Source organism: Cnephaeus nilssonii (genome assembly GCF_951640355.1).
Source record: "Cnephaeus nilssonii genome assembly, chromosome: 2".
Classification (NCBI taxonomy): domain Eukaryota; kingdom Metazoa; phylum Chordata; class Mammalia; order Chiroptera; family Vespertilionidae; genus Cnephaeus; species Cnephaeus nilssonii.
Genome location: NC_137073.1, coordinates 42,580,789 through 42,589,865, shown reverse-complemented (window position 1 = coordinate 42,589,865; position 9,077 = coordinate 42,580,789). Strand labels below are relative to the sequence as shown.

General features: G+C 49.2%; 1 protein-coding gene across 5 annotated transcripts in view; it reads left to right on the top strand.

Annotated features, from left to right (window-relative positions):
• Nucleotides 1–957: 957 nt before the first annotated feature.
• SNCAIP (synuclein alpha interacting protein) overlaps nt 958–9,077 on the top strand; it is a 137,011-nt gene continuing 128,891 nt past the window's right edge. For 3 of the 5 annotated variants that reach the window (XM_079783808.1, XM_079783809.1, XM_079783805.1), the window contains exon 1: nt 958–1,013. The gene's annotated coding sequence lies outside the window, so the exon portion shown is untranslated. Of the gene's footprint in view, nt 1,014–1,261; nt 1,453–1,887; nt 2,098–9,077 lie in introns of those variants that run through there. The other 2 variants (XM_079783806.1, XM_079783807.1) reach the window with 2 other exon arrangements.

Genomic DNA, 9,077 nt, shown 5'->3' with positions numbered 1-9,077 from the left:
CAGATTTTAAACAACCAATCCTTTCTTTTTTATAAGTGACATATTTTCAATGACAGACTCACACATGATACGCGTCCCCATTTTCCCTAATCCAGGTAGTGCTGTTTCCCAGGGTCGTGGCGCCCCTCCTGTCCTCTGGAATGGGCAAGGAAAGGAGGGTGCCCCTACACAGAAGGTCCAGAACTTGCTTCCTCACGCTTTTCTCTGGGGCAGCACCAGGCAAACAGCCACGTCCGGGAGCTACGGTGTCGCCCTCCATGGCTTTGCTAAGTGAACTTCCACCGAGTCATCTCTCCTGGGAGAGAGATTTCTTACAAACCATGTAAAGCTTTCCAAAGGGCAAAAGCGAGAGATGGTCGCGAGCCAAGGTTACCATAACTGCTTCCACTCTCCCTAAACGCATTTCGGAAATGGGAAGGAAAGAGACGGTCATCTCTGCGGGCTTCATCGCCTCACCCAGCGCGCCCCCGCTCCGCCCTAATTAAGACGCTAAAAGCGAAGTTAATCAAGTGGTGTTTTAAGCGTTGTTGAATGAAAAAGCCGTGCTTTCAGACCAAAGCCTTCTCCGTCCATCCCCCACACTTGAGCACAAAACCTTCCGGGCAGACCCCCCTTGCCCTTCACTCCTTAGCGAAGTCCTCGGGGACGGGTGGGCGAGCTGGGGGAGGGGGAGCGGAGGGGAGGGGGCAGGAGACTGCGTGCCAACGTAAACCCTCTGCCAGGAGCTGGGAAGCCCAGCCGTCTCCCAGGACCGTGCCCACGCCCCGTTTCCCCCCTGGCCCATCGCTCTCCCCGGTCCGGGCTGCAACCCTGGAATGGTCTAGGGACCAAGGAGGTGGCAGCGGTTGGCGCACGCATCCCGGTGAGGGGCGATTGCGCTGCCAGGGGGAGAGGCCGCGAAGTGGGGAGGGTGGGGGCGGAGGGAAGCGGGGAAAGTGGGCGGGAGGGGACACCCCGCCGAGGAGAAGCAGGGGCGGCGGAGGCGAGCGCGGAAGGTGGAGAAGAAAGGGCAGGTTCGCGGACGGGCGCGGCGGGCTGGCGGGGGGTCGCGGAGAGGAGGCGGCGAGGGAGGGGCGTGGGCCGCGCCGGGGGCGGGAGGGCGCTGTCAGGAGGGGGCTCGCCGGCGGGGGGCGGGCGCCGGGCGCGCGGAGCCTGTGGGCGCAGGGGCTCCAGCAGCCGGGGCAGCAGCGGCGGCCGCGCCCCCCGTCCCCGGTGCGCTCGGCTCAGCGTCCTCCGCGCCGGCTGGGGTTCGGCCGCCTCGGGACCGCCCCCGCCCGCGCGCCCTTTGGGGGGCCCGGGGAGCGGCGCCGGCGGCCGGCCGCATTGTGACGTAGCGGGTCCGCGGCTGCGCCCCCACCGCCTGCTCCTGCTGCGGCTGCTCCGGCTCTCGCCGCCGCCGTCCGTCCGTCAGTCTGTCCGCGCCCGGGAGCCGCGGGCGTGCCGGGCGGCCCGGTGAGTCCAGGCGCGGGGCGGGCGCCGCGGGAGGCGGGGGCGGCGGCGCGGGCGGCCGAGCCTCTCCAAGTTTGCAGCGGGCGGGCGACTCCGCGAGGGTCGCCCCTGCCTCCCAGCCCACGGGCCCCTTTGTGCCGCGGGTCCGGGCTGCCCCGGGAGCGGCGGCCACTCTGCAGGAAGGGTCGGGGTGGGGGGCGGCGGGGGGAGAGGTGTCTCTATAGTAACGGCGGCGGCGGCGGCGGCTTTCCTCGGGGGGAGGGGGAAAGAGCCCCCGCCTGGGTTTCCCAAGGATTGTTCTTTGCATGTGCCCGTTTCCTCTGCCCGTTATTCTCGTTGCCACCTCAAACCGGATCCGAGGCGGGGGTGGGCAGTGCCGCAGCTCCTGGGCTCTGAGATGAGGAAGGGCGCACGAATAGTCATGACGACAGACCCCACAACAGTAAGAGACGCCGAGGGGACACCTGGGGTTGCTGCCGCCCAGGGGTAGCCCCTCGCTCTTCAGCACCGCGCGCCCCGTGTGTCCGTCCGGCCCGGGCTCTGACCGCATCCCTCCGCGCGGTCCTGCGTCCAGGCCGGCCGGTGTCCATCTCAGCCGGGCCCGTTTCTCCCGTGGCCTTCCCCGGTGATGCCTTCCATCTGCAGGTGGTAAGTGAGGTGAACCGGTCTGTTGGCTCTTGTCAAAAGCCAGGCTTTGTTTATTTCGTTTTTTATGAAAAGAGGGAAAATTAGGAGCCACTCCTGGCAGCCGCACAGTTTCCACAGGAAATACTAGCATTCTTTGAGGAACACGCTACCGCTCGCAGGGAAGAAAGTCTTGAGGAAACAAAAAGGCAGGGGCATTGTTGCTCTTTTTCAATGGACCGCTAGGAGAGGAGAAACGGGGTTGTTTTTTCCTGTGGGAACATTGCTTTCCCCGGGAAAGTTCATTAAGGGAGCTCCCTGACCGTGCCCGTCTCTCACGTGCTGGTCGCTGGGCTCCACGCCTCTTGGCTGATCCTGACAAGTGTCCATCAAAGCGCCCGGAGGAAGGGCGCACCCCGGCAGGCAGGGCGGCCTCACCGCGCTCCCCGTGTGGTGGAGCCCGGCCAGGGTGCAGTTTGCAAAGTGAAATAAGGGCTGTCTGGGGAGGTTTATGAGGATTACATGTGTGCAGAGTCTGTCAATTCTCCAAGGTGTCCCTCTAGACACGTCATTTCCAAGCACCACTTTCCCTGCTGAATCTGCAGGAAGGCAAAAGCCCATTTCTCTCATTGCAGAGCAGACATCCCAGTTGGGAATGGGTTGAAATCTGTATTTCATTTGTAAATATTGAAATTTTAAAAGGCAAAAAAAAAAAAAAGATCAAGGTGTAGGAAAGCAGTTATGCTAATGTGTTCACATCTGGGAGAGAATGTCTTTTGGGTATTTCTGATGCATCTCAATGTTAAATTACATGCAGCATGGTCCGAGTGCAGGGAGACCCCGTAAAGATGCCCTTAAAACTATTAGGAAAAGATGTGACATGTTGGAACCAATCGCAGAAGCTTCTCCGGAAGGCCATACTAACCGATGATGAAACCTGTAGGAATTCCCAGGTCTACAGTCGGAAAGAAAAAGATGGTGCGTGCCTCCCTCAGTTAGAAATAAGATATTAAAAAGGGATATAATTTTGACTATAAACTTCATTTTCTCCATAGCAAGCATTTCATGAGAAAAGATGACAAGATAGTGGATTTGAAATGATGATGCCTTTGTTTTGACATTTACCAGGTGTTGTTGTCCAGAAGGTAGTGAGTAAAGCAAATGAATTTCTCTGTCTACTATGTCACAGCTTAGCTAATTCCAGGCAGTCCCTCTGGTGCAGGTGTACAGTGGAAATGTGGAACAGAGGCCAAGAAACTGTGTGTGCTGTTGTTTTGGAAGGAATCGTAGCAGTCCTTTACTGCTCTTAAGAGGAGGGAAACCCACACAAACATCTAAAACAAACAAATGTCTTTGATATTATCAGAGAGAGCCTGGAGCTGTTTTTTCTTGCCAGATTCGAGGCATTTCATTTCTCATCAAAAGAGGAAATCTCCCAAGGAGCAGGTGCACCATTATGAGAAACACAAGGGGATTTCTCTATTAAATGCAAAATCTAATTGAACAGTTAAGGAGAGAGTCAGTGACATTCTTAGAATAGAAGCCTTGTTTTTGGCAGTCTGTCAGATTAGGGTTGTGAACCACATAGGAGAAATATGTGTCTTGGGAGAAAAATAATATCCTGGTGAAAATCACACAGTTGCTTCTGTGAAACTTTTACCCTTACATGCTTGTTTTTTTCGTGCCCCTTTTTATTGGTATGCAGGTTCACTTGCAAGAAGTAATCGTCTGAAAATGAATCAATAAAATGGTTTCTGGGATGATATATGCTATGTGTGATTTTGTACTTTCTGGGTTAGATAACTAGATTTCATATTTTATGGTTTGCATCTTATCAGATCCTTTTTTAAGCTTGTAAAATTAATGATCAAAATATGCATTGAAATGATGAATGTGAATTGATATGCTTGATGGAAAATACTGATTCCTAACTCGTCATTGTGTATTCACTTTGTGCCTAGGTGAGATATAAAAATATAAAGTACACAGTCTCCTTACAAGAAACTTAAAAGGGGGGAAACAGAACACATAAAAAATTAAATAATGGTACAAAACATGGAAGAAGGTATTTTAGGATTGAGTGCCCAAGACACTAAGTAGTAATTGAAAGGAATTCCTAGGAGAAAGTGACCAAATCAGCTTAGATGTTTTATCCATCATCCTTGACTGCATAACAAATCACCCCAAAAGTTGTTGCTGAAAATAACGAATATAGGCCGTGATTCTGTGGTCAGCTGTGTGGGCTGGCTTCAGCTAGGTGGTTCTTCTGCTGGTCTCCGTTGGAGTCCCCCAGGCTTCTTCAGTCAGCTGGTGGGTTCGCTGGTGGCAGGATGATCTAGGATGGCCTCGCTTCTGTCTGGCAGTTACTAGGTGTTGGCCAGGTTAACAGGTGACTGGGACATGTTAAATGACTATAAACTTCATTTTCTCCATAGCAAGCATTTCATGAGAAAAGATGACAAGATAGTGGATTTGAAATGATGATGCCTTTGTTTTGACATTTACCAGGTGTTGTTGTCCAGAAGGTAGTGAGTAAAGCAAATGAATTTCTCTGTCTACTATGTCACAGCTTAGCTAATTCCAGGTACTAGATAACTATTCTCCCATTGACCAAATCAAGTCACAAGGTCACCCCAGATTCAAGGGATGTCCAAAGACCCCACTTAAGATGAGAAAGAGCTGCATCAAATTATAGCCTTTTTTTTTTTTCCCAATCTAGTTATCTAGTGCCTGGGCTTCTTTACATGGCAACGAAGCAGTGTTCCAAGAGCAACAATTCAAAAATGATGGTTAAGCCTCTGTTTGTATTGCATTTGCTATTCTCCCATTGACCAAATCAAGTCACAAGGTCACCCCAGATTCAAGGGATGTCCAAAGACCCCACTTAAGATGAGAAAGAGCTGCATCAAATTATAGCCTTTTTTTTTTCCCAATCCACTACATGTTTGAAAATACTTGTTCCAGCAAAAGTTTTCTGCTGAGGAATGGTGTACTGTGAGATGGGAGAGAGAGAAGTGGAGCCTGCTTGTCGATAGCCCAGCATTGAGGTTAGGGAATTGCCCTGTAAATCATTGTCCTGTAATCTTTGTTCCGTAAGCCATGGGTAGGAGAGGAATGACACAGTGATGATAAAATTGCAACCATATCCTTCTGTTTGTGGCACCAGAATGGCTTGGAGATGGTTGACTAGTGGCAGATTCAGCAGACCATTGTTGGGAGGTGAGGAAGGCTCTGACAATTAGAGGCAGAGAGAATGGGAAGGAAGGGATGGATCCGGGAGATTCCCATAGTTAGGATTAGGTGACTGATTATAGGGGGTTAGTGAAAGCCTAGAGTCAAAATCATTCTGATATTTAAAAAAGCTTATGTGACTGAAAGAATGATTGTGCTGTTGTGAGAAAGCAGTAAGTGATTTATCTGGGGGGAGGAGAAATACTCGGTTTCAGAAAGGTCGATTAAAAGATAAATTGGATGTGAAAGTACTTTATAAGCTGCAGAGTATACTATGAATGTTAGCTATTGCTTAGTGTTTAAATCACAGTGGATTGTGTATAGGCAAATTCCTCTGGTTGTAAAGCAACAGAAAATGCAATGCAATGCAATGTGGAGGATATCCTAAGGGTCAAAGGAAGTCAGAAGAACTGTTCTCTGGATGGAAACGGAAGTACTCTGGGCAGCTGGGGAGCAGGAACTGATGTTCTTTTTCCTGAGGCACAGCTGGAGGTCTGCCCTTGGAGTGCTCTGCCCTTGGACTTAGCACAGAAGGAAAGAGAACACTTGGGCGTAGTTTGAGTGGCATGCACATTGCTGAGCCCGAAGCATTGATTGACAGCACCACTGAGACAGCACACAATGGGGAGTAGGTAGCTACTTCCTCAAAGGACATGGGAGCACTGTTGTCAGAAGTGAGAATAGACGTATGGTGGGGTGGCAAAACCCCCAAACCCCCACAGCGATTGACACTTGAAGATTTATTTGAGCCTAGACACTGGGAAGTATACAGGGTAGGAGGTGACACTTTAAGCGTATTTATATAGAGGTGTGGATGCATTAATAAAGGTTAAATCATGCTAGTGGTGGGTTTTTCTCATGGGGAGAAAGTAAAGAAAGAAAAGAGGGCCCAGCACAATGTGTCGTCCAGGCTCCTCCATAAATGTCAGTAGATAGTTTATTAGAGTGGAAGAGAAATTCAAATTCAAATCATGTTCTATTCCCCCCCCCCCCCCAAGGGCTCAGTTGAAGTGCTGCTTCACCAGCATTGTTTTTTAGATGGCCAGTCTGAAATTCAGGTGGTGTCCCTAACATCCAGGACAGCTGTGGGGCCAGACAGAAACACCTGGCCTCTCTAACATGACACAATTAGACTGAACAGCATACACAGCTGCTCTTTATGGAAGGGCCTTGGATGGATCAGCTCAAACCAAGCACCGAGTTTTATAATTTCTATTGTCTAAGTCTGAGAACCCTGAAGATATCCAGGAAATGTTAACTTAATGAGTGAACGTGCCATTGTTGGTGCAGTAACATTTTCTAAGGCAGCCTGGCTTGGCTTTTCATTATTCACGGTGGAATTTGCTATAAAGTCCCTAAATGCCTTGTGCAGATTTAAATGCTTTAAGGTACTATTATCACAGTCATGTAGGTTTTTTTAATCCACCACTCACAAAAGTAGACTCTTTTTTGAAACACAATTGTCTTCACTTTCTGTATTTGCCAGGACTCTTGGCAGCAAGTCACAGAAACCCGGTCTGTACTTGCTCAAGTAGGAAGGGCCATATCCTGGCTTCTGTGTTGGGAAAGTTCAGGAAGGTTCCACTTCTTATTTCCTCTCATCTTCATGGTGGTAAAATGGTCCTCAGCAGCTTCAGGCTTAAACCCTGCAGGAAAAGGGAATAATTCAGGATTAACTTTAATTAGACCACTTTGATCCTGTGTGCATGCCTGAACCAGTTCCTTTGGCCAAGGTGGAGCCTTTGGGAATGGGAGGGTGGTCTGTGTGCTGAGTGGCTTGGGAGGTGGATGAGGTGCATGGGAGTGTGGTCAGCAACTCTCTTACAACCAGATGACCTGAGTGCAGGAGAGGGTGGTTTTAAAAGGAAATATTGGGAAGAGAGAGTGGATGCTGGGCAAGTAGAAACCACAGATACTCTTTCATTTGTCTCCCCTGGAGGGTATTTCATCCTCTCACTAAGCGCTGGGCCTTACACCTAGGACTGATCCTGATCTCACCTCCTGCCTTTCCTCCTCCACCTAATAAATCTGCTGGTTGACCAGGGCCCCCTATGCAGCTCTAGGTCTTACTCTATTTCTCCTTTCGTTTAGACCCGCCCTGTTTTACTCTTTACAAGTCGCCTGTAACATGCTCCCTCCAGCCTCCCCGCTTCCAGGCTGTCCTCCTCACCACTGCCTGAGTGCTCTTTCTAAAGAACAGATGAAATGGAACCATGAATCCGTGGTCAGAAGGTACACACTTCCAATTATGAACAAATAAGTCACGAGGATGTGACACACAGTGTGGCAGCCGTAGTGAAGAATACTGTGTTGCATATTTGGAAAGTTGCTAAGAAAGTAGATCTTAGACAGTCTCTTCACAAGGAAAAAAAAAGTAACTGTGTGTGGTAAGAGATGTTTCATTCAAAACCTCACAGACAGAACTAGAGAGAATCTCATAGAACTGTTCCAAACCTCAAAGCCTTGGGGAAAGGGGCGACGTCCAGGCGCCTGCCCTGAGTCCGAGGACCCCCTGCCTCCTCCTGTGGACTCAGCGGATGGAAAGGAGGGAGGGTGTGCAGCGAAGGCTGCTGCTTGTTGCTGACACTGTCCCTGTGCTATGCCGACCTGTATAACACCAGGATCCCCAGATGCCCCATTTTCAAGCTTTTGCATGTGCTGTTATCTCTAGAATATTGTTTCTCATTTTTGGAACTAGTGAACATCTCCTCCTCCTTCCAAACGAAGCCCAAGTGTTGTTTTTTCAAGAAGCCTTTGCTGAACACCCCCTCCTGCCTAGCCCCTGCACCAGACTTGACCCTGTGGCGCAGTGTTGCTGTACTTGTCTGTCTCCTGCCGCTCTGATCTCTCTTCTTTGTATATCCCTGTACCTCTCACATCATATATGCTCAGTAACTTAAAAAAATATATGTTTTTATTGATTTCAGAGAGAGGAAGGGAGGGAGAGAAACATCAATGATGGGAGAGAGCCATCCATCGGCTACCTCCTGTACACCCCACACTGGGGATGGAGTCTGCAAGCTGGGCATGTGCCATGACCAGGAATCGAACTGTGACCTCCCACTCAACCATGAACCACACCAACCAGTCTATTTTAAATGAATGAATGAAAAAATGTGTACTGAATCACTCATCTTCAGGGTTTAAAGTGATTGCTTTGTAGGGTTATGCTATTTCTTTTAACTTGATTCTCACATTTGCAGCTCAGTGTTGGACATGATGATAGGTTCTCTTTGAAGTTACTGCTCAGACACTCTTTCAGCTGGTGTGTGCTTTTTTCCTTATTGGTCACTAAGAGATGCCTTACGAAAGAAACAAATGTATTAGTGGCCAAAGTCAATCTCGAGTCTAGAATCTGTGGCTCAGAAATCAGATGAGGAATACTTTTTCTTCCTACCATAAAGAAGATAGTTAATAGTTAATATTGATGAGGAGTTTACTCTGTGTTGGGTGCTTACCAGATGCCTTACAATTATTTTCTTATTTAATTCTCACAGCAGCCCCAGGAAAGAGGTATTATCCCTATCCTTCTTTCTCTCCATATGAGGAGACTATGATTTAAATGTTGAAGTAGCTCTCTTGCCACCAAGCGTCCCCTTGCCAGAGACTGTCTAGCCACTTGACACTCATCAGTCTTTGACTGGGCTCTTCTTTTTCATTCATTATGAATTTTTTGTTTTTCTCTTAAAATGAAGTGACCCCATTCTAAGAATAAAACATTCCAGCTGCCTCCCTTGGCCATCGATTATGTCAAAAAGGCTATGAAAAAGATG